Here is a 25,961-nt window from a genome sequence, read left to right as displayed (position 1 = left end):
CTGTTAATGACTACATTACGTGCAACGCCTGCGGTGTGGTGGTGGTGCCTTAAACTGTAGCGCCAAAGATAAATAATTTAAACCATCTCTAATTGCTCGATGGTAGCATTTTTTTATTATTATTTTGCTTCAACGCACCTCCACAGCGAAATGTATAGTTAAGCTCCCCTTTAAAAACGCGGCTCTGCTCGAATAAACGTTGTTTGTTTTTCCAGAGATGAAACAAACGACGACGACGGCGGCAAAGTGCATAATTTAAGCAATGGCCCGCAATATTTCAATCAACCAGATTTTCGCATTAATCTTTAATCTAGCCTCTTCTCTCTGTTTTATAGTGCTTCCGTAGTGCTTTCGTGGTGCTTAAGGTGCGATCGCAATCAGCGTCAAACGTCATCGTTTTCGAGCAGAAATTACCTCCGACACTTTGTTGTTTGATGTGTGTGTGTGTTTGTGTGGGTGCTGGTTTCAGGGCGCAAACGCAAGAGCTGTGTGTTTTCACGTGGTGGTGGTGGTGGATGCCGGGAAAACCATGGAAAATTGGTGTTTCATCGGTGGAAAGCAGAATGTGAAACGAGGTGAAAGAAGAAGGAAAAAAGGAGAGTGGAAAAACGAAGAGTGAAATAAAACACCACACCCACTCGAATGGTGGTGGTGACTGATTCGATGGGTGGGGAAGATTTCGGAGATGGCTGTAAAATGGCGCGAAAAAACATCACAGAAGTGGCAAATTATTGCAAGATTTGTCATAATTAATATTTATGTCGACCGTTTTGATCCTGAATTAAACAATTTAAATTTTATATTTTAAATTTGTTTTTCAAACAAACAACAAATATAATATAACCATTTTTGTTGTTGTTGTGATTTGAATCACACACATTACACTTATAACATTTTTTTGTGTTTTTATTTGCATGTTTGTAGCAATGACTGGATTAAAATCTAGAGTTTTTTTGGCAATTAACATAACAAACACAATAGCTTACAGGACCTTTTAAAAACAAATAAAAACTCTAGAAATATTCTCACCTTTTTCGAAATGAATAATTATGTCGTGCATTTTTCTTGTTTTGATGAAACGCATGACTCAAATGATTTTTTAATGTAAATAATTTTCGCCATTTTTAAGGTCTGAGTTGAGTTTATGAATTGTTAAATTAAACAAAAATAAATGTGCTAGAATTATTTTCTTTCAAACATGAAACTTTTTTTTTCTGTAGCTCATTTTTTAAAATTTAGCCGTTGCAAACATCTTTCAAATCGGCTCGATTATTTTTTCAGAAAATTGCAAAACTTGCAATCAACTGAAAATAATTTTAGATACATTTTCCTTTATTGAAATTGATTTTTAGCAGGATTGAAACAGTTTAAAATATATTTGGAATTTTGATTTTTTTAAGACACAGTAAAAATGGTTTATTTTTGCAAAGAATAAACTTTTTTTCAAAAGTTACTGTTTTACTCTTTAAAAAAATGCGATTAAAACAACTGTATTAGTGTTTTATTAATTTTAAAGAACTTTTTTTTATTTAAATAGCTTAACCATGATAAGTAAATTCAATTTTTCTTTTTTATATAATTTGTTTGCCTCCCGCATCTTCTCGACTTTGATCAGAGGCAAGTGACATAAACTTTGAAAATAAAAATAAAAAATGGCAGCGATCTCATGTGATATAAAAAAATCGGCAGCACATATTTAATATTTCTAATTATACTTAGTTTAAAAAAAGGTGTGATATTTTTTGCAATGTTTTTAAAGGAGGTCTGAAATGTGGAATTTATTTATTTACTTAAAAAGCGTTGAAGGCCGATTTTAATTGAAGAACCAAAATATTGGCTTGAAAAATGAGGGGTAAAAACACATAATCAAAGAAATATTCAAGCAATTAATATAAATCCGTTTATAATGCTTTTTCATGCGTTGGCAAACTTTAGCCGAAATTGAACTGTAATTTTTTATACGGTGCTCACGCACGCTATCAAAACAAACGTTTGCTAGTGTGTGTGAACTCCGCGTAAAAGGGGTGTCAAACTAAAAAGTGACCTCGTTCGTTTGACAACAGATGGTGTTTGAGTGTATACACCTATTGTTTATTGAAACAATATTATTTGCGATTGAATTATTACTATTACTATTACTTTTTCACTAAACAAACCTTTTTGCCTTGGAAGTCCAATATCACCTTTCATTGGCGTCTAAGAGAACATTTTTGGAGGTGTTTTTGTTAATCGATTATCGATGAAGATTTCCGTTTTTTAGACACTCTTACGTCAAAAAAAAAAACAGCTCTGATTATTTTGACCAATGAACCTTCATTCAAAATTTGAACCATATGCAAGCTTTTTTGTTTTCATGGGTAAACTCAATTTGACTGAAAATCTGGTCTAAGTTTTTGCTCAAAATTAGTTTTCGCGATTTGAGGTAAATTTAGTATGACAGTTTAACGTTTTTAACTTAATATTTTTGCAATCTTTGACATAATAGATCTGATAATTTCTCTCTAAAACGAAAATCATTGTACTTCATAGTACATAAGTTCAATAACCTTCAATTGCCTAGATAAACGGAACTGATATTTGAGTAATTTATTTTTAATCATACCATAGCTTAACTAGTCTGCACTTTTGGCCATACTTACTCTATGGACTAGAATCTTTTTTAAATATTAATCTTTGATCAAAACCAAATTTGTTTAATCAAATTATATAATATTTTTGTACAGTCCTAGTATTCTCAAAAAGTTCCATTTACCCTACAAAGTTCCCCGATTTCACCAGAACAATCAAGAGTGTTTCACCCGACTTGTCTCGCTGTAGACGACTCCAACATTTCCGTTTTCTTCTCAAGTCGTGCGGAACCAAAAAAAGGGAAAAGAAAGAAAAAACGAAAATCCTTCCTATTCCTAAGTCATTGTTCTTATCAGTCAGCAGTCAGTCGGCGGCGAGCGGAAACTGCTGAGAGGCGAAGCAAGTGAGTAAGTTGAAGAAATGCCTGCTCGAAGAACTTCAACGTCAACGTGTAAATGATGGCCGTGCGTGCCAACTGGGGAAACAATAAAACAGAGCTAAAGAATAGCTGAAGAGGGGGGAAACAATTAGGCACCAACGCGAATGGAATGTGCATTCTGTGTTGGGGGTGGAAGTGTGGTGAAGATTTTTGGGTTAAAGCTATTTTTTCATTTTTTTCCTGCGCTCAAGGTATGTGACTGATTCAGTTCAAACATAAATCAAGTTGATGTAGTATGACAGCGTGAATTATGAGTTCTACTTTTTCACATGATGTATCAGTTAACGTTATCATGTTTGGTAGTAAAATTCAAAGTCTTTTTGTAGCCAGATCGTTTAAAAATTCGCTTAAACTCACCTTTAAAAAGTCAATTTACTTTCCCACCACCTCCAAGGTCGAGAGGAAATCCGACTAGGCCATGTAAGGAAACGGCAGACCTCTGGGACGGCAAATTACATGTCCCGGCACAGACTGTCCTCACCGCAGATGAGGTTCTGGATCCGGACGTGGCCTGACGAAGGATCGGCTGTCGTTATTACTGAATGACATCACGAACTGACAGCAGCAGAGGGTACCACCCAGCCTTCAAATAGTCTGTGTTGTACATACAAAGAAGAAGCTACCTGCAAGCAAGGCTAGGAACATTGTGACGAAGCGCAGCAGCAACAGTTTTGGAGAGAATTCGCCCGCATTCGAGGGTCCTTGAGGGTGGCGCGGAGTTTGGCGTCGGCGGTGGTGGGAGAAAGAAGGTGAAATCAGATGATAATCGTGGTTATATAATTATTATAATGATGCGTCTACAAATTTGACCCGAAACGAAGTCGGAAGTAATTTGAAGAGAAACTGGTCATTATTTGGGCTTTGTTTTGTGCAGTTGGTTCTTGGGTTTTTGGGTATGTAGAAATGGTTTTCTCGCTTGATACAAGCAAGGATGTGTGCTAGACAGATCAAAAATGTTCGAATTCAAAAATTGGGCATGTAAGATTCTACTTAGAAGGAGTAACCTATCCGTTAATACCAACTAAATTCAAGTTGCCACTCTACCTCTGATAGTCGGTATCAATACGAATCAAACGCTATCCATTCTGAAAGGAGATCCTTGCATGCAAGAGTTCCACCAACGACCCCGAACAAGTGCCTCTAATCTTCATAAGAAGTCACTATCAACTGACATTGCATCGCTCACTTGTCACTTTGATACCCACCGATCAAACCGATATCGCCGATAGTCCAAGTGGCGGTTCCATTGAACATATATCTTCAATCGTCACCGAACTGACTGGCTGGCTGGCTGCTCTTCCAACTGTGTGCTGCGGCATTCTTTCTGCTGACTTTTATGCATCGTGTGCATTTGACAGCAACAACAAAAAACGAGATTGTTCCATTCTCGATATGCTAAAGGCCAAAATCGAAGGAAAAAAAAGTCCGGTGATGCGCAGTTCACGCTCATCAGCATTTGGATCGATGGACGACGTGCATCGTGGACAATTTGCTTGCTGTTCAGTCGTATTGGCATCCACCAGTGCAGCGCTGTGGCCCGTCATTGGAGATGCAGCAGCTCTCGACCGGCAGTCGAACGAACGAACGTCGCGCATTTCGCGGTTGTTTTTGTCATGCTCTACAATGGGGAAGTTCTTAGGAGAGTCAGTGCAGTTATTCATTTTATATTGTTGAAACTTTTTAACAAGTTGCTTATGATAATGAAATACACAATATTCAACCAAATTTCACAGAAGAAAAAGTACAGCAAATATTATACAGTTCATGAATAGCTATGGGAAGTTTGGGGGCTAGCCTCGAAGGCTTTATATTAGTCAATTCAACTGAAACAAATTTAAAATGTATTTTGATGCATTGATACCGGAACCCGTGGTGTAGGGGTAAGCGTGATTGGTAGTCGGCCTGGGTTAGATCCCAAAAGGTCCCAGTGGCATTTTTCGAGACGAGATTTGTCTGATCACACCTTCCATCGGACAGGATAGTAAATGTTGGCAACCGGTCTAACCTTGAGGTTAGGTCGTTAGCACAATCCAGGTATAAGAGTCGTGTCCCTGGGTCCTGCCTCGGTAGAGTCGCTTGTAGGCAGTTGGACTAACAATCCAAAGGTCGTCAGTTCGAATTCCGGGGTGGATGGAAGCTAAGGTTTAAAATAGGTTTGCTATTGCCTCAACAATCAAGCCTTCGGACACGTAGTTTTGAGTAGGAATCTCGCAATCAAGAATTCCAAGACAATCTGCAGAGTGAATAATTTGATTTTTAGTTTAATAATAATTGGTGAATATACTTAACACATGAATGTTTGACATAAATTCCATTCAAATAGCGTAGGGGAGTTTGGGGTAATATGGACAGTGGGGGTAATTTGGACACCCCTTAAAAAATCACGTTTTCTTCGGATATAAAGTGAAAACGGCAATTTAAGTGATAAGGCTAGTACTAGTAATGGCCTAGAAGTATGGACAAATCAAAAAAGTTGGAATAGGTTAAGTAGTTTTGGTATAGTATGTGAAAGTTTCCAAAGGCCGGTTGGCACTGCCTTAAGTTCTAATATTTGAGGGTTGGGAAATAAGGTTTTGCAAAGTTTATATGGCAAAAAAGTGGACATTTTTTGTTTAAGGGGGTTGCTTGGACGATGTCTGAGATATGTACGTATAAAAATTGTGCATTTTATCAATTTTTATCATCAAAAATTGCAATTTATGATAGAACATGCTATGGGGGTAATTTGGACATGGCTTGTGGGGTAATTTGGACATACCTGAAAGTCTACCTGTCAGGTAAAAAATAACTTTCATGGTTGGTTGAGTTCTTAAAGGGATTTAGAGGGATTTAAAATGTCAAAACACTCAAAAAGGAATCAGAACTTTCACAAAACCCCTATTTTTTAATTTAGATAAATTTATTGCAATATTCAAATGGATGAAATATCATTACTGCACATTTTGCTTTTAGTCAATTTCTGTGACATTTCTAATTTCTATGCTGGTTTACAAAAATATTAAAATTTGAAGGGCTACATGTAAAATTAAAAAAAAATGATGGTTTCAGGTTAATTAGTTTTATATAAAGATTGATTTATATAAATCTAAACAATACCTTAATCACTAAAAACTATACTTGTGCCTAATCCAGAATCGATGTTTAAATCATTTCAGAATTAATTATTGAATTATGTATACAACACTGAACAATTTGTTATCTTCCTATTGAATTATAGTTCTATCACAAAATCATTATTTAAACCTTTGATGAAATATTATGAGCAAAATAAACACATCAAAATATAAAACAATTACAAAAACATGCTCAAAAAATCAAATGTTAAACTTATTCTTCAACATGTGTCCAAATTACCCCACAAAAGGTGTCCATATTACCCCACAAGATATGTCCATATTACCCCACAAGGCATGTCCAAATTACCCCACAAGGCATGTCCAAATTACCCCATAGGGGTGTTCATATTACCCCCACACAAAAATGTGGGGGTAATTTGGACACCTTTTAATTTTTGCGGTAAAAATGGGTTTTTCATCAAAATTTATCGAAATGAATGACATTTTTCCATCAAATATGGTCTCTATTATCCTCTGGTGTCATCCACATTCCTTTAAAATATCCATACAGCCCGTGGCAGAGCAATTTCCTTAGGGTGTCCAAATTACCCCACACTCCCCTAATCGGAATTGCAAAAAAATGTTGTAAGCAACTCGTTGCAAAATTTGAATTTTTCAACACTCGTCGTATTTATCCAACTCGGTAAATGTACGAGTCGTGCTCAAAATATCTTGTTTTCGCAACTTGTTGCTAAATTACTATTATGAATATTTTTTTTTCAAAATTGTCAATACTTAAATATTTTGAAAACAAATTATTGCAAATTAACTGGTGTAAAATGTGTTTTAATGTACTTTTTTCATTGAAATGTTGAAGCCATACATTTTTTTGGTGTTAGTTCGTCAGAGATTTTCGACCTACCAAAGTTAGGACCAGTGGTAAAACGAATTCAGACTTTCAGCTCAGAATTCGAGGCTTAATAAATTATTTTTTGTTTCTTTAAAAGTTGTTCTTTAAAAAAAATCGCAAATTTAAATTTATAGAATGAGTGGTGGAGTAGTTGTATACGTCAATCTAGTAGAATATGCATTTAAACTAACAAGGCATTAGGATCTCTGCCAAACTTGCCCCTAGGTTAGGATGAACATGTTGTACCATATTAATTGCATGGCTTTTTTTTAATCTTAGGACATTGCAAATTTTATTCCAAGTTTAAACTTTATAAGAATCCCCAAAATATCAGGGGGCCAATACAAATACTGTTCAAAAGTAATAATTTTAATGAAAAAAACTTGTTTAATAGTATTTTTTTCGGTTCAAATAACGCATTTGAAGACTTTTTGAAAATTTTCACAATATTATAGATATTTTGAGACACATTTGCTTTATATTAAGTGGCAGTATTTGTAAATATTGCTCGGTTTGTTCTAGAGGTCGTATCGAGGTGCTCCGATTTGGATGAAACTTTCAGCGTTTGTTTGTCTATGCATGAGATGAACTCATGCCAAATATGAGCCCTCTACGACAAAGGGAAGTGGGATAGAACGGGCTTCGAAGTTTGAAGTACAAAAAACCAAAAATATCTTAAAATTTACAATTCCATACGAGCAATTCTCTACGAAATCGGTCTTTTTTCTTCAATTTTAATTTTTGTATTTTTTAATCCGGCTGAAACTTTTTTGGTGCCTTCGGTATGCCCAAAGAAGCCATTTTGCATCATTAGTTTGTCCATATAATTTTCCATACAAATTTGGCAGCTGTCCATACAAAAATGATGTATGAAAATTCAAAAATCTGTATCTTTTGAAGGAATTTTTTGATCGATTTGGTGTCTTCGGCAAAGTTGTAGGTATGGATACGGACTACACTGGAAAAAATAATACACGGTAAAAAATTTGGTGATTTTTTATTTATTTACTTTTATCACTAAAACTTGATTTACAAAAAAACACTATTTTTAATTTTTTTTATTTTTTGATATGTTTTAGAAGACATAAAATGCCAACTTTTCAGAAATTTCCAGGTTGTGCAAAAAATCACTGACCGAGTTATGAATTTTTTAATCAATACTGATTTTTTCAAAAAATCGAAATTTTGGTCGTAAAAATTTTTCAACTTCATTTTTCGATGTAAAATCAAATTTGCAATCAAAAGTACTTTACTAAAATTTTGATAAAGTGCACCGTTTTCAAGTTATAGCCATATTTAAGTGACTTTTTGAAAATAGTCGCAGTTTTTCATTTTTAAATTAGTGCACATGTTTGCCCAGTTTTGAAAAATATTTTTGAAAAGCTGAGAAAATTCTCTATATTTTGCTTATTCGGACTATGTTGATACGACCTTTAGTTGCTGAGATATTGCAATGCAAAGGTTTAAAAACAGGAAAATTGATGTTTTCTAAGTTTCACCCAAACAACCCACCATTTTCTATCGTCAATATCTCAGCAACTAATGGTTCGATTTTCAATGTTAATATATGAAACAATTGTGAAATTTTCCGATCTTTTCGAAAAAAATATTTTTGGAATTTTCAAATCAAGACAAACATTTTAAAAGGGCGTAATATTGAATGTTTGGCCTTTGTGAAATGTTAGTCTTGATTTGAAAATTCCAAAAATATTTTTTCGAAGAGATCGGAAAATTTCACAAATGTTTCATATATTAACATTGAAAATCGGACCATTAGTTGCTGAGATATTGACGATAGAAAATGGTGGGTTGTTTGGGTGAAACTTAGAAAACATCAATTTTCCTGTTTTTAAACCTTTGCATTGCAATATCTCAGCAACTAAAGGTCGTATCAACAAAGTCCAAATAAGCAAAATATAGAGAATTTTCTCAGCTTTTCAAAATATTTTTTCAAAACTGGGCAAACATGTGCACTAATTTAAAAATGAAAACTGCGACTATTTTCAAAAAGTCACTTAAATATGGCTATAACTTGAAAACGGTGCACTTTATCAAAATTTCAGTAAAGTACTTTTGATTGCAAATTTGATTTTACATCGAAAATGAAGTTGAAAAATTTTACGACCAAAATTTCGATTTTTTGAAAAATCAGTATTGATTAAAAATTCATAACTCGGTCAGTGATTTTTGCACAACCTGAAATTTCTGAAAAGTTGGCATTTTATGCCTTCTAAAACATATCAAAAATAAAAAAATTAAAAATAGTGTTTTTGTAAATCAAGTTTTAGTGATAAAAGTTAAATAAAAAATCAAATTTTTTTACCGTGTATTATTTTTTCCAGTGTAGTCCGTATCCATACCTACAACTTTGCCGAAGACACCAAATCGATCAAAAATTCCTTCAAAAGATACAGATTTTTGAATTTTCATACATCATTTTTGTATGGACAGCTGCCGAATTTGTATGGAAAATTATATGGACAAACTAATGATGCAAAATGGCTTCTTTGGGCATACCGAAGGCACCAAAAAAGTTTCAGTCGGATTAAAAAATACAAAAAAAATCGAATGACCGAAATCCTAGAGAACTGCTCATACTTCTAACTTACGTGAAATTCTCCGATGATTCCGAACATGACAAAATTGAGAACAAAAAGTGCCGCTATGGAAGCCTACAGGGCAAAAACTAACGTTGTATATTGTTTGTTCTAGAAAATTGAAAAACTATGAGAAAAACTGCGATTGGCCAAAAAGTTAATACCAAAGCCTTATAGTGCATGAAATTACATATCTTTTGACCTATAGGAGTATGGGTGTTGGAGGCTGTTGGAAAAAGATATTAAGGTTTTTAAAAAATCCATTTTTGACAATAATTTGCAAAAGCTATGAGAAAAGTCAAACAAATTCTGGATGTCTATGGCATTTTGAAGTGCTTCAAAAGACCTTTCGAATGCATCTAGGAGAGTTGGAATTGATGAAGTTTTACGGAAATGCGAGCAATTTTAAGATTTTTTATGTTTTTTCGACCCCAAACTTCAAAGCCCGTTTTACCCCACTTTCCTATGTTGTAGAGGGCTCATATTTGGCATGAGTTCATCTCATGTATAGATAAACAAACGCTGAAAGTTTCATCCAAATCGGAGCACCTTGATACGACCTGTTACACAATGGTGAATAACTCGCTCTCAATTTTTTAAAAATTTGTTAGATTAGGGGTGAAACAGGTTTTCGGCTACTTGAAACAGCATTTGACGCATTGATCGCAGGATAAACGAAATCAATTTCTTTTTTCCAAAATGTATTATTTAATTATTTTTAAAATCAAATTTACCACTCCAATACTTATAACTAACGTGAATTTTTCCGAGGGTTCCAAATATGACAAAATTGAGACCAAAAAGTGCCGCTATGGAGGCCTACAGAGCAAAAACTAACATTGTAAATGTTTGTTGTAGAAACATCGAAAAAAAAAATGAGAAAAACTGCGATTGGCCAAAAAGATAATACTGTAGGCTTATAGTCCATATAGTTACCTATCTTTTGACCTATGGAAGTATGGGTGTTGTAGGCTGTTGCAAAAAGATATTGAGGTTTTAAAAAAAACAATTTTTAACAGTAATTTGCAAAAGCTATGAGAAAAAGTCAAACCGATCCTGGATGTCTATGGCCCATTTTGAAGCGCTTCAAAAGACCTTTCAAATGCATCTACGAAAGTTGGAATTGATGAAGTTTTACGGAAATGCGAGCAATTTTAACAATTTTTAGGTTTTTTGGACCTCAAACTTCGAAGCCCGTTTTACCCCACTTCTCTTTGTCGTAGAGGGCTCATATTTGGCATGAGTTCATCTCATGTATAGACAAACAAACGCTGAAAGTTTCATCCAAATCGGAGCTCCTCGATACGACCTGTTACACATTGGTGAAAAACTCGCTCTTAAACACTTTTGGTTTTCTTTATGGACTGTTTGACTCAACTTTTACAAGAGCTTTGAATTTCATCTATACTTCAATATAACTAATCCTTTCAAACAACAATTGCATGCTTTTCCAGAGAACTGCTTCCACAGTGGAATCCTAGACGCGTACAATTCCGTTCAATTGTGGTAAGCACGCGGGCACAAGAGTGTCCTTCAATCAGCGGCAGCGGCTGCCGTTTTGGTGAATGGCGGTGAATCGTGCCTTGCTAATGGCCACACGGCTCTGTAGCAGCTATACACAAAGCGAGAGAGTGTGGTCCCCGACGCGGCAATAGAAAACCGCGGCACGACAACAAAAATGCCTTGGCTCGTCCGACGACACGTTCAGCGACACGGTTTTTATTGATGTCCTGTCCTCTGTGATTGTGTGGACAAGAAGCGGACATGGTCAGTGCACAACAAAATAGCATCGCGGACATATTAGCATGAGCGGTTAGATCCGCGGAATTCCTAAACACACCCGGTCCGGTTTTGGCGGGTTTCGCGGCAATCCCTCTGATGTCAGGTCGGGATAAGCTTTGGTCCAAACGTAGGGTGGTTCCGTTGATTTTGTTTTTTTTTGTGGGACTAAGCATATCAAATGTAAATTGAATTCTATGTTTTAGTTTTTGAATTATAATTTTGATAAATAAAGTTCCAACGGTAAAGTCACTCTGAGGTACAGCCATCGAGCACTTGCAGTGGCAACGTGCCACAATGAATCTGATTGATCCGAGACAGACTGACGTTGCATATCCCGTTTTTTCAGTTCTTCACATCAACTAAAGGTTTTTTTTGCGTGGCTATGTAGCTGGTGATGACCGGATGGGATGCAAGGCTGCGAATGCAACTGGATCCTCCTGTTCTGCCCTGAACGTCAACCACTATGCACTATTCCAGGCTGGGATGCTGCTGCATTGTTTGTTTGTTGTGCCCCCTTTAATGAAAGTCGTTCAGAAATAGTTGACGGTGGTGCGGATACACGTATTATTCGGTCCGGGAGAGCCTACACATCACGCGGTGCATGAACCTTTCATTTGACTGTGCAAAAAGGGTTTCATTTAGAGGGCTGCACGTTGACGACGACGACGAGAGCTTTTTTTTAGGCCGGCGGGATGCACCTCGAAAGTGGCCAACCAGCTGAAAAGTGAACGGATTGCAGCAATTGAAAATAAGGGATGTTTTTGTGTTGCTATTCCAAATTGCAATGCAATGTTCGACCACTTGATTAGTAGATTGTTGGGCTGCTGTAGGCGAGTTTTAGTTGTTGTAAGCGATTTGTTATTGAAAGTTTTTTTAGATCATTTGTTGTAGATTATTTATAATTCTAGATTAAATTTTCAAAACAACCTATCCGTCATGGGTTTCCTAGGACCTTTTGAAAATTTAATCAAGAATTAATGTTTTTATTAAACTTTTATCTTTTTATAAATTATTTTCCACTTACTTTTACAAAAGATCTTATAAGTTCATGGGACCTTTAAAAAAATACTCTTGAATTCATGTTTAATTGCAAAATGTTTTTATCAGGTTTTTGAATTCATTGATAAATTAGTATTTTTTTTTCAAAAGCCAATAATTTCAAACAATTTTGACCAATCTTAAGATCCGCTAGGATACCATGCCCTCCACCTGTCAACTGTTCCAAAAACCAGCCCAAAATTTCTCGTCATTGTTTTGCTCTAGTGGAATTTTCTTTTCCCAAGATCCGTCGTTACGTTCCGTGCTGCACACGAACCTCGAATTCAAAGAACGAAAAAAACTCGATACATATTTCCACATTCGGCTTTTGTTCTCCGGGAAGCCGCGCTGGAAATTTTTCGCTTCCTTGTTTTCGGCCGTTTGATATGCTCCGCGGTTGACGAAATGTGGTCTTGGAGTCCCCGTACGAACCTGGTTTTCGTTGTTTGGTCCGAACCGCGGAATCTCGAACATCCCGCATTAATAACTTTGTTAGGGCCGGTGGAAAACGGAACGGAGCGAGTTTGACGGTTGTTTTGTTATGAAATTGTATGTTTTTGAAGAAAAGTTGTTTTTTGATCAATTATGGAAAACTGTAGTTAGGTATAGTCAGATTTTTTTCTTTTCATTTTTATGGAAATTAATAAAATCAGCAATTAGAAAATTTTGTGAAATTTATTAATGCTTGCTTAAAATTTTCACGGAGCAAACTTTATTTTTGCAAACAGGTAATAAACTGTTAAAGTTTGAAATATTTTTTAAAAAGCGTTTTTTGTGAAGATTAATTTCCGTGAACAAAAACAAGAACAAAGGCAATGTTTATATTTTCCTCTTCATACTCAAAACCATGTTAACTTCGTTGCATGATTATGACGAATAATCTCATGGCAAGCATAATCCTTGCATCTCCGTTTTGAGTTTTTTTTACTCACTTCCATCAAACAGGATCAGGACCAAACACGGACCCATTAGCAGCACGAATGTTTGGCAGAGCCTGGCCAGACAGGAAAACGGGAGACGTATAATTTCACATGAAAATAAGCTTTTTCCAAAACTCACTGATATGGCGTGATGAAGTCCGCTCTGGTTTTTTGGTTCAGATATTACAATGTGCCCGGCTTAGAAATCCAGGAAACAGATTGACTCGAGACGGACAAAAAATACGACCCAAGTAGCTAGACTGGTTTCTCCTCACTTTACTCCTTGGCACCTGTTATTCGTCAGTTAGAGCCCCAGAATGAGCCTGAAATGTGAAGTGAATTCAATTTTTCCTCTGCATTTTCTAAAAATTAACAAAAAAAGAATTCTTACAACATCATCACACAGAGAGCCTCTTGAATTTTCCATTCAACAACAATGAAAACCCCCCAAATGGAAAGCATGGCCGGAAACGTTTTTCCACACACACTTCAGCGAATGCTCTTCACAAAATATTAAGTGGTTTTTGTGGCATTGTTCTGGTCGGGACGGGGGGAAGTCTGGCTCGAACGGGCCCTCTACTTGGCCGTGTATCTGGCAGTCTGAGTGCCCTGCTCCTGGGTGGAATTGTTATCATCAAGCAAGTTAACACCTGCACGTCACAATTCAACTCTTGAGTTTGAACACATTATGCAATAAACTGATATATAGTTTCATTTCGATGTTATCATATTTAAACTACACATAAGTATACCTTCTTTTTTTATTTCATGTTTGTTCAATCTCAATGCTTCAATATTTTAAACCACGTTGAGATATTTCAATAAATTGTTATGAAAAGTTTTGAAGTGTCAAAAAAATGGACTATGGATGTTGGTTTGAGTGGAATCGTTTTATGAAGCATGAACTTGAAAGTAAAGAATATTAAAAGAGATGAAAAAATCAATTCCAACCCAAAATTTAATGTTAAATAAGGTTGTTGTTGTTTCGCTCTTTTGACAATTATTTTAAGAAATTTACTTAAGGGTAAGCAGCAACTGATGTATTGTCTTCTTATTCTAAAACAATCAAGCTTACGGACCCAATTGTGCAACAATCTGATTGTTAAAATAGTAAAAATTTGTTTTTTTTTTATAATTAAGCAGAAAGAACATTTAGGAGATGAATAAAAAAACCAATAGTTCCCGTAGTTTTTAGATAACTAAAATTTGTGTAACATAAATCATGGTACAAAAATCTCTGGTTAGTGTGCATTTGTAAGTTAAAATAAGTAAATCTTTCCCTGTTCCTGAGGGGAACACCCTTGAAGAGTGTCGGGACTGGCATTTACAAAGCGGATTCAGTGACAGTTTATTAATCAACTTAATGTTAACATGTTAAGGTTAATGTCAACATTCCATAGGTTGTCTTCCTAAGGTGTCGTGGTAAGGTACAGTTTGTGGCGATACACTACCTTCCCTTTACTAAGCAATCGAATCCAGAAGGGAAAAGATCACCAGTTGTGATCGGTGCACTTTACCAAAATTTCACTAAAGTACTCTTTGATTTAAAATTCAATTTTACATCGAAAAATAAAGTTGAAAAAATTTTGCGACCAAAATTTCGATTTTTTGAAAAAATCAGTATTGATTAAAAAATTTATAACTCGGTCAATGATTTTTTGCACAACCTGGAAATTTCTGGAAAGTTGTCATTTTATGTCCTCTAAAACATATCAAAATATAAAAAAATAAAAATAGTGTTTTTTTGCAAATCAAGTTTTAGTGATAAAAAGTTAAATAAAAAAATCACCAAATTTTTTTTACCGAGTATCATTTTTTTCCAGTGTAGTCCGTATCTATACCTACAACTTTGCCGAAGACACCAATTCGATCAAAAAATTCCTTCAAAAAATACAGATTTTTGAAATTTCATACATTATTTTGATATGGACAGCTGCCAAATTTGTATGGAAAATTATATGGACAAACTGCTGATGTAAAATGGCTTCATTGGGCATACCGAAGGCACCAAAAAAGTTTAAGTCGGATTAAAAAATACAAAAATTAAAATTGAAGAAAAAAGACCGATTTTGTAGAGAATTGCTCCACTTGGGCTACGTGGCTCTGTCATGCATGTGTACCGTTAAGTTTTGTACTGAAAAGTTTTCTGAAAAAATAAAGCTGTGACAAAGTTTCCCCAGATTTTTTACGAAGTTATGAAATAAAGTTGTTCAATTTGAATTAATCTGCCATATTCGTGGATTTGCTCTCCAGAATTTTGTCATACACTCTAAATGCTTTGGTTTAAAAAAATTACATTTTTTTTAAAAAGGGGTGGTACACTATTGCGCTCACGGCCTGTCTTCCGCAATTTAATCATATGGAATGAAAGCTTGCAAGAACAATATTGCACCGCCCTTTTCAAATGTTGCTCCAGACTTGAGAGTTTGTTTTTTATGTTTAAATGGATTTATTTGCTTTAATAGTAGAGCTGCTTTTAAAACCTTTAAAATCGATGGAATATCATATTGAAAATGAAATCATGTTTAGAAATCCTTTTATAACCAGTCCAAATTTTCACCTACACAGTAAAAATGTATAAATTTGAAAGGTGTAATTTTGGATGGACCTCTTTTATGATGTAATTTTACCTTAATTTAGACTGAAAACGCGAAATTACAACAAAAAAGTGGTAAAATTACACATTTTTAGAGGTAAAATTACACATTTTTCTGACATAAAAGACGTTCAAAGTGTAATATTACCATGATTTTTTCTGGGATTAAAGATGTTTCCTTCACAATTGTTTTTTGCGGTGCTGTACATTGGAGCTTCACAAGACTTCTAAATATTTTTAACGACTTTGATCATGCAAATTATGATAAAAAGTTGTAAAATAACAGACTCTCGTCTTAAATAAACAATCAATTACAATTACATTTCCAACGTAGCAATATGCATTTACAATTGTGTATTGAATAAAACTTCTCATTCCATTGAAATTTCCAAGTTTATTGAAAAAAATATATATATGTCGTCTGGTCAAAGGGGGGGAAGGGGGTGGATTTAAACTTCGGAAAATATTGGCGACGGCGTCAATTAAATTTAATTAAATTAAAATTTTGTTTTTTTTTCAACTGAAAATTAGACGAAAAAAAATAAATCTCACCGTAACAACGTTTCAATACAGAAATAGATTTTCAGAGTAGTTGGATCTCCTGTATTAGATAAGTACACAATACAGTACAACTTTGACAATCCGAATTCTCGATTATTCAAATATGTATGGGACTTCGGAAAATTGGCGTTTTTGATTGCTGTCATTTTTAAACCTTTTTAATTGTCTTCAAAAGTGAAAAGTTTCGCAAAATCCTATTTCCGGTTCAAGACATTTGTAGTTTAAATGGTGGAAGTGAAAAGCAGAATTTTTGTGAAATTTTTGAAATACGTCTTCCACGACTCGGAAGAGTTGCTCCACCGGAAGGAGTTAACCTCACGCAGTGGCCACCAGCTAAAGCGTTACTGTGGTTCAACGTCTTTCAAGAATTGTCGAAGCAGATGTGAGTGGCGTTCATCATTCAGCCACTTAAAAGTTGTGGGTCGCTTGCAGTCATTCGTGCGGTACCAGGACTGCTGCCGGAGGTTCTGCTGATCAAGGCAGGTATTCAAGAGTTGTGAAGTTTCAAGTGTCATGTTGCGAGGCAATCGAAATTGAGCTGTTTTCAAGATTCGTCGTATTTGGTGAGAGCTTTCCATTTTTATTTTCATTTGACACTTTCATCCACTGCTCTTCAGTAAAGACAACCCGGGCAGACGGTAATAACAAAATTAATAATATTTCAATAACAAATCCTGTTAAAATAACAAAAAGTGTTATTATTTTATCCTGAAGTTCAACTTCAAGAAGAAAAAATAATAACAGTTTCTGATAAAATAACAAAATTTGATATTGAAGTGATATTATATTGAAAATGTTTAATAACACGCTAATAAGAGGAAATGTTATACATTTCAAAACTCTCCTAATAACAAAATTTGTTATTCGTTCGGTATACTGACTTAGAAATAAAATTACCATAAATCGCATAAATGGAAAAGTTTCTAAGTGTCCATAACACAATCTGTTATTTTTCTTTGTTAAATATGTTTAGATCTTTGGGATAATTTTGTCTAATTTCGTCGGGGTCATTATTTTGGCCATGAAATGGGGTCCTTAAGCTAAAATTATTCTAAAAAGTTGAAATTTTGAAAGCTGATTTTTTTTTAATTATTTGATATACCCCTTAAGGGACTTTGCTAAAATTGGCTAGAACTATGGGATAATTTTGACCAATTTTATCGGGGTCATTATTTTGGCCATGAAATGGGGTCCTTAAGCTAAAATTATTCTAAATAGTTGAAATTTTGAAAGTTGATTTTCTTAATTATTTGATACACCCCCTAAAGGACTTTGTTTAAAATGGTTAGAACTATGGGATAATTTTGACCAATTTCGTCAGGGTCATTATTTTGGCCATGAAATGGGGTCCTTAAGCTAAAATTATTCTAAAAAGTTGAAATTTTGAAAGCTGATTTTTTAATTATTTGATATACCCCTTAAGGGACTTTGCTAAAATTGGCTAGAACTATGGGATAATTTTGACCAATTTTATCGGGGTCATTATTTTGGCCATGAAATGGGGTCCTTAAGCTAAAATTATTCTAAAAAGTTGAAATTTTGAAAGTTGATTTTTTTAATTATTTGATATACCCCCTAAAGGACTTTGTTTAAAATGGTTAGAACTATAGGATAATTTTGACCAATTTCGTCAGGGTCATTATTTTGGCCATGAAATGGGGTCCTTAAGCTAAAATTATTCTAAAAAGTTGAAATTTTGAAAGTTGATTTTTTTAATTATTTGATGTACCCCTTAAGGGACTTTGCTAAAATTGGCTAGAACTATGGGATAATTTTGACCAATTTCGTCGGGGTCATCATTTTGGCCATGAAATGAGGTCCTTAAGCTAAAATTATTCTAAAAAGTTGAAATTTTGAAAGTTGATTTTCTTAATTATTTGATATACCCCCTAAGGCATTTTACTAAAATTGGCTCGAACTATGAAATAATTTTGACCAATTTTATCGGAGTCATTATTTTGGCCATGAAATGGGGTTTCAAGCTAAAATCAATCCGATTAAATTAACTTTTGAGAGTAATTTAAAACAAAAAAATTATATTTCCGAACGGAATTGATTTATTTATTGAGAATTTTTGAAATGTGAATAACAAAAACTGTTATTATTTTCACAGAGCCAGGAAGTCGGAGCTGACGTTGAAGTTCGAGCTGGAGTGAGATCCGGAGACTGCATCGGATCCAGCAAATTTTCAGCAACTTTTACTTGGAGTCGGAATCTGCGAAGTCGGGTATTTTTGGAGAGCTGAAGTCGTCGTTGACATCATATCCTGCATCCAGAGTCGGAGTTGTCTTCAAAGTATGGATTCAAAGTCGCTTGGAGGTACCTGACTCTGCAGCCCTGACTTTTACAGAGGAGTTATGGCAACTGCAGGTTATTTGCAAATTACAAATAAACCAAAACAATAACTTTTTTTGTTATGGAGACATACCAGTTCCATAACATTTTTTGTTATTATGCTGCTCCACCTCTCCGCACAAAATAACAAATCTGGTTATTCCTTCATGATTCCTTCTGTGTTATTGGTTTGTTATTGCAATAACAACATAATAACAGTTTAAGTTATTCTTCGAACAAATCTTTGTTATTGATTTTTGTTATTTTAACAACTAATCCGATCATCCCAATAATATATTTCGATCTTCTCACAATATCAAAAACTGACCTTCCCAAGTTATTTCCGTCTGCTCGGGAAACCACACCAATATTACTATATACGTGGTAGGGTGTTCCTTTGGTCGTTCGCTGTGAGTTGTGGATTGCCTGCTTCTCTAATGAAGGTTCGACTAGGGGGGCATGCTTATTAATTTCTCGTCGCTCCATACCCTCAGTAACGTGATGGGAGCAAGGGCGTCTATACAAAGTGTCCCTACACCCACTACAAATTTCCGGTGCTTGGGGAGGGGAAAGGGGTTTCTTTTTATTCTTTGCGCCGGTATTTGTAGCACTAAAATTCGTGCAAAAAAACTTATGCACGTGGGTGTACAGATTATGGAGTAAAAGATGATCGAATTGTTCACCTAGCGCTCACATGTGTTTCGGGACCAAGTTGCCTGCGGGTATGGGGATCATACATACAAACATACATACATGTATGGGACTTCGGAAAATTGAATCATGAACAATTTTTATACACTTTTCGCATACAATTCTAGTTTTTGGACTCTTTTTTTGTAAAATTCACTAGTTGCTTGCCTCTTAAATTACTTAATGCTTTTTTCAATATTTCATCACCGCCATTTTGACCACCATCTTCATTTTCAAAATTCTAAATCACTTTAGAGTAGTTCTGGTTCGTTTATCTGAAGTTTTTCCATGGCCTTCGATTAATCGAGTCTGGACTGTACCGTAAACCGGGGTGACATTGAGAGGATTTTAATTCATTTTAGGAATATTTTCCTATTATTAAGGTTCTTCTCAAGATTATTAATTTTAAAACATTAATAAGATATGCCACACAAAGTTTATGCACCATCTTAAAAAATGTTTTTTTCAACTGTGCTTTAAAAAAAGTTGCGTGGAAAATTCTTATTTTGAATTCCTGGTGACTTTGATAGTCATAGTTTTTCTTATTAAATTAGATTAAAGATGATCACATTTTATTTCTATGACATTTTTACCATCGCTAAGGCTGTAAATAGACTACCTTCCCACTAACATTTACACACAAGATCCTCTGTAATTACTCTTAGCTTGTAATTACAAAAGCCGACTCGGTCCTAACCAGGTCTCAACACCGAAAAGGACATAATAAAAAAAATAAAAAAGGTTGTTAATAAAGTTTTTTGATGAAAAAAAATAAAAACAATGTTTACATTAAGTTAACTAAGCTTTAAGTGCGTCCATCCTGGCAATTCCCGGGACTAAATTCCTGGGTTTTTCCCAAAACCGGGAATTCACGAATCCCTGGATTTTTTAAATTTTGTCCCGGGAATTCCCGAAATTGGTAAAAAAATATAAAATTTTGGTCAGGGTTTTTTTTTGTGGAAATAGATGAACAACGATTGATATCAGTATTAATTTTTTACTTAGAAAGGAAAATTGTTAAAAATTTATCGATTCGGAAAATGCTCAAAATATTTTTTAATAATTTTTTTTTTGAAAATTTCTTTTCGCGATTTTAAGATAAACAAATAAAAAAACGAAACTATTGGCACTACGCCCCCCGGGGCATGGCCTTCCTCTAACGTGGGATTTCTGCTCCAGCGCCTCTGACGAGACAGGAGAAACCGGGACCGACGTTTTACTTCACCATCCGATAGAAGCTCAGTGGATAAGGCGGGAATCGAACCCGCGTCTCATAGCATCATCGGGATCGGCAGCCGAAGCCGCTACCCCTGCGCCACGAGACCCAAGATAAACAAATAATAACATTTTAAATTATTTTCCATGAATCATTTTTGGCAAATCAATACGAATAATCGAATCAAGACACCTGCTTAGTGTTTTTTTTTGCATAATGTTTTAATTTTTTTATTGATTTCGGCTAAAACAGGAACAGAAGAAAAGAATTAGTACACCGATCTCTAAATTAATTGCTCTAAAATCTCCTTAACCTAGCCTGTAGTCTGAAGCCCCGATTTTTCTCAGTCGGAGGTAGTGATTTTAGATAATTTTGCTTAATTTTGCTGAAAAATCTCAAACCTACACGCCGTTTTACGGTAGTTGTTAAAATTAAAACAAAAGAAATATTTTTTACAGGATATTGTTGAATTCATAAATACTTAAAACAAACCACTTTATCAAGAATACACCAATGTTAAAACCATTGTAAAGTTTGTATCATATTTTTAAAAGATAAGTTCTTTCTCCGTCAAAGCCTTGATCACATTTGATCAGCCATTTTTGCTGACGTTCGGCAAAACGTGCTTCCATGTAAATGCATAGAAAAAGCACACTCGCAATGACGGGGGGAGCAGGGCAGGTGGGTGCAGGTGGAGATCCGACCTGGCATCGAGATGACAAGCTGTCGATAGCTTGATTCATAGAATTTCCGATATTTATAAAACTGTTTATTGTTTTGCGAGGTGCACTTTTCTCGTATCATTTTTTTCCGCTCGGCTGACTCACACGTACGCTAAACTCACGATTCACACACAGATGAAAAAAAAAGCGCGCGCAATGGTGACTTTTGCCAGTCAAATCGTGATTGCGCCTAGGCCGTGGCCACTTGCAATGCGATGCCGGGAACCGACTGCACACGACGACGGCAGCTGATCTCGGGATAGGGCGGCTTATCTTGTATCTTTACAAATTATGCCCTTATCTGATGCGGTTCATTGTGATTTTTTTGTGCTACCTGTCTGACTTGGCAGTGGGCGGTTGTGTGTGTGTGTGTGTGTGTGTGTTTGTAGTGTTGTTTGAACAGAAATAAAGCTTTATTCCCATCGACAGCTGACCTATGGCTGCCGTTACGTTACAGGTTGGAGTAACGAAAAAAAGACCCCTCGGAGAAGAACACGCAAAAAATCTGATATAATGCATCGCACGAAGCAGTTCACGGAATTGTAGCCGGATCTCAGTTTTTTTTTCGTGGGTTTCATGACAAAATATGTGTGTTCGATTGGAAAAAAAACATTATTCTTAGAAGTTGTATAGCTAACATGAAAGATTACAGTTAAGCTCAAGCTCAGAAGAAAAACTTTATTATTTATCACAAAACATAAAATATAAACATGTTTGGATTACCTTTCATTTTTTCTGAAAATAATTGAAATTCCCCAGCTACTTCCTAACACTTTGGTGTTTGTTAAATAGTTAATCGTTGTCTTGGAATTTGCAAAATAGTTGCAGCTGTCAAAATGATTATGCACTCTTTTCAAAAATTGCTCCAGATTTACTGTTACAAGGAAAACCGAACTGAACTGAATATGCAGTAGACTTTAACATTACAAAACAAAAATGCCAGAACTTTAAATAGTTAAATAATAATTTAATTTTTGTGAATTGGAGGATAAAGCCTACTAATTTTAACCTACTTGGTTTTTTTATTCTGGGCTGTGACTGCAAGTTTGTTTAACCCTTTCAGGCCTGAATTTTTCTGAGCTGTGTTAATCTAAAATTTTGGTACCAGTAGTTAATTTTTTCCATGAGTAAACAGAAACAGGCAAAAAAAAGTTACATTTCATTATTGGACGTTCTGGGTCCTCCAAAGTGTCCTGGAATATAGATCTTGCCGCCACAACACGATTCTACCAAGATCCGATTATGTTCATATGCAGTGATGTTCCTGGGACCCTTGGCAACACCATGAGCTATGTCTTTTGGGATGCTGGGTCTCCTAGAATACAGATCTTGGAGTGTCAATAACACATGATCTTAGTTTTCAATCATGGTTCATTCAGTGATGTCCCTGGGACCCAAACACTATGAGCTATGTGGATCACTTTTGGGATGGTCTGGGTTTGTCATACAGATCTGGAGTCTACCGCCGTAACAACAGCCAAGTTTCCGATTATGGTTCATATTCAGTGATGTCCCTCTTTGCAAATATTGAGTTATGGGATCACTTTTGGGATGCCCAAAGTGTCCTAGAATACAGATCTTGGAGTCTACCGCCGTAACAACACGATTCTACCAAGTTTCCGATTATGGTTCATATTCAGTGATGTCCCTGGGACCCTTTGGCAACACTATGAGCTATGTGGATTACTTTTGGGATGGTAATCCACATAGCTCATAGTGTTTCCAACGAGTCCCAGGGACATCACTGAATATGAACCATAATCGGAAACTTGGTAGAATCTGGTTGTTACGGCGGTAGACTCCAAGATCTGTATTCTAGGACACTTTGGAAGACCCAGATCATCCCAAAAGTGATCCACATAGCTCATAGTGTTGCCAAAGGGTCCCACGGACATCACTGAATATGAACCATAATCGGAAACTTGGTAGAATCCTGCTGTTACGGAGGTATACTCCAAGATCTGTATTTCAGGACACTTTGGAGGGCCCAGATCATCCCAAAAGCGATCCAAATAGCTCCGAGTGTTGCCAAAGGGTCACAGGGACATCACTGAATACGAACCATAATCGGAAACTTGGTAGAATCGTGTTGTTACGGCGGTAGACTCCAAGATCTGAATTCCAGGACACTTTGGAGGACCCAGAACATCCCAAAAGTGATCCAAATAGCTCCGAGTGTTGCCAAAGGGTCACAGGGACATCACTGAATACGAACCATAATCGGAAACTTGGTAGAATCGTGTTGTTACGGCGGTAGACTCCAAGATCTGAATTCCAGGACACTTTGGAGGACCCAGAACATCCCAAAAGTGATCCACATAATTCATAGTGTTGCCAAAGGGTCCCAGGGACATCACTGAATATGAACCATAATCGGAAACTTGGTAGAATCGTGTTGTTACGGCGGTAGACTCCAAGATCTGTATTCCAGGACACTTTGGAGGACCTAGATCATCCCAAAAGAGATCCAAAGGGATCGAAGTGGTCCCAAATGGTCGTGAGGATGTGACTGGTAATAACTAAACTTCATTTGCCTTGAAAAATCGTTGTAAACCTGAATTATCTTCAACATTTTCTGAAGTTTCCAAATTTCAGGTTTTCAGGATGTTCTAGGTCATCAAAAGGCCATTAACAACCACTCAAACATTTTTTCCTAGGTAGAGAAACTCATAAATTACAACTTTGCTGAACAATGTTATATGTTTTGAGCACTGTGTGATTTTATACAACCGAATTTCGGTATGGGTCATATATGACCCATCAGGCCTGAAAGGGTTAAAGTTTCTCAGCTATTGTCATCAATTACAATTCTTGGGATTTTCATACAAGTTTAATTTTAACATTTTTGAATATGCGAATCAAAGAAGCATTGATAGAATCGAACTTCAAAATGACTTTATGTATGTTTTCTGTGTATGGAATTCAACACTTCTTATGTCGCTTTTCTCCTGTCTCGTCAGAGGCGCTGGAGCAGAAATCCCACGTTAGAGGAAGGCCATGCCCCGGGGGGCGTAGTGCCAATAGTTTCGTTTTTTATGTCGCTGATTAGATTTTTAGTATTTTGCCTCGGACCAATTTCCCACTCGTCATCCTCTTAGCGTGACGTTACAACGCGGGAAAATTTTGTTTTTTTTTTCAATGTTGTATTCAAAAGGTTGTGATTCTGCTCGATTAATCAGCATACACATTTATCATTTATCATGTTTTTTTAACGATGACTGCTGAATCTTCGGTTTTTGAAAAAAAGTAAAGCAGTTTTATGCACCCGCTTTGCATTTCGTGAAGTTAAAACGCAGAATTTTACAAAAAGTATGGTTTCCTTGCATTGAACGTTACGGAAACTCTCAATGCTGTATGTTTGCAAATAATGTGCATTTTGACGGGAAATTCATCAATTTTGCGTGATCAGCTTTAAAAAAAAAATACTGACCACTGTATAGTGGTCCAGATCGCAAAATTATGTGGAAAATGGTGAAGTTTTAGGGTCGTTCACGATTTGAGTGATTTTGAAAATCTTACATTTCTGGAATATTATTGGTATTCTTTCACTTCTAAAAAGTTATTGGGCTTGCCAATCCGGCAACTTTGTTAAAGACACCAAAATGTTATCTTGCCATCTACGCCTTCTACGAAAAACTTTTTGGCTATGTTTTAGAGAAAAATGATTTTCGTTCCCCATTATTGCTAATTTCAAAATAAAAAGACGCTTATTCAAAACAAAAATATCTCAAGAAAGCGCTGGCAAAATTTTAAGTGCCAGTTGCATTCGAAAGAAGAGTTCATTACAAACGCTTCAACACAATCTCAGGAGTATTTATCTTTAAACTCGAGATACACAGCTAAAAAAATAGTAATCCAGTTGCGTGTAAAATGCCTGGGTGTAAAATATTTTTTGCATTATTTTATGAAATTCTGTGTAATATTACACCCTGAAATATGTAGCCCATCAGTATGGGAAACCTACTTGACCGAAATGTCAAGCTCATATATACGTTTATCCTCTCCATTATACATCGGTCTGATGGCCGAGCGGGCTAAGGCGCCAGTCCTCACTGATGGTGCTGGGTTTGAATCCCGTCGGTTGTAACTTTTTTTTGTGTTTGCAAAAATTGTACATGCAGCGTGTAATATTAAGTGTTTATCTTGACGAAGGTGATGTGCATGCTTTTGCATGCGATTTTACCATCGGATTTTTTGCTGTGTATATTCCTTTGAAAATATATAATTTTCAAGGGAAAAGTTTAACATATTTTTTCCTTCTATTTTTGCCCGCGGAATCTGAATTTGCCCTTAGCATTGAGCCAAGGTGCCAAAACATCTATTTTGGTCATAGGGGAAATTCTCGTATGTTTGGCAGGTCAAGCACTCGCTCCTAACTCCATCCAATTTGCTGATTTTCACTATTTAAACAACTAATTTTGCAAAACTTTTGATAGAAACTTGCTTGCTCACTTCTTATTGAGCTCTTTATCACTCGATTTCAGTTGAAAACGCTTTGAATTAGCTTTAATTGAATGTCAAAGTTCTGACCT

Source organism: Culex quinquefasciatus, chromosome 3 (assembly GCF_015732765.1).
Source record: "Culex quinquefasciatus strain JHB chromosome 3, VPISU_Cqui_1.0_pri_paternal, whole genome shotgun sequence".
NCBI classification, from domain to species: domain Eukaryota; kingdom Metazoa; phylum Arthropoda; class Insecta; order Diptera; family Culicidae; genus Culex; species Culex quinquefasciatus.
Note: the sequence above shows the minus strand (reverse complement) of the source record.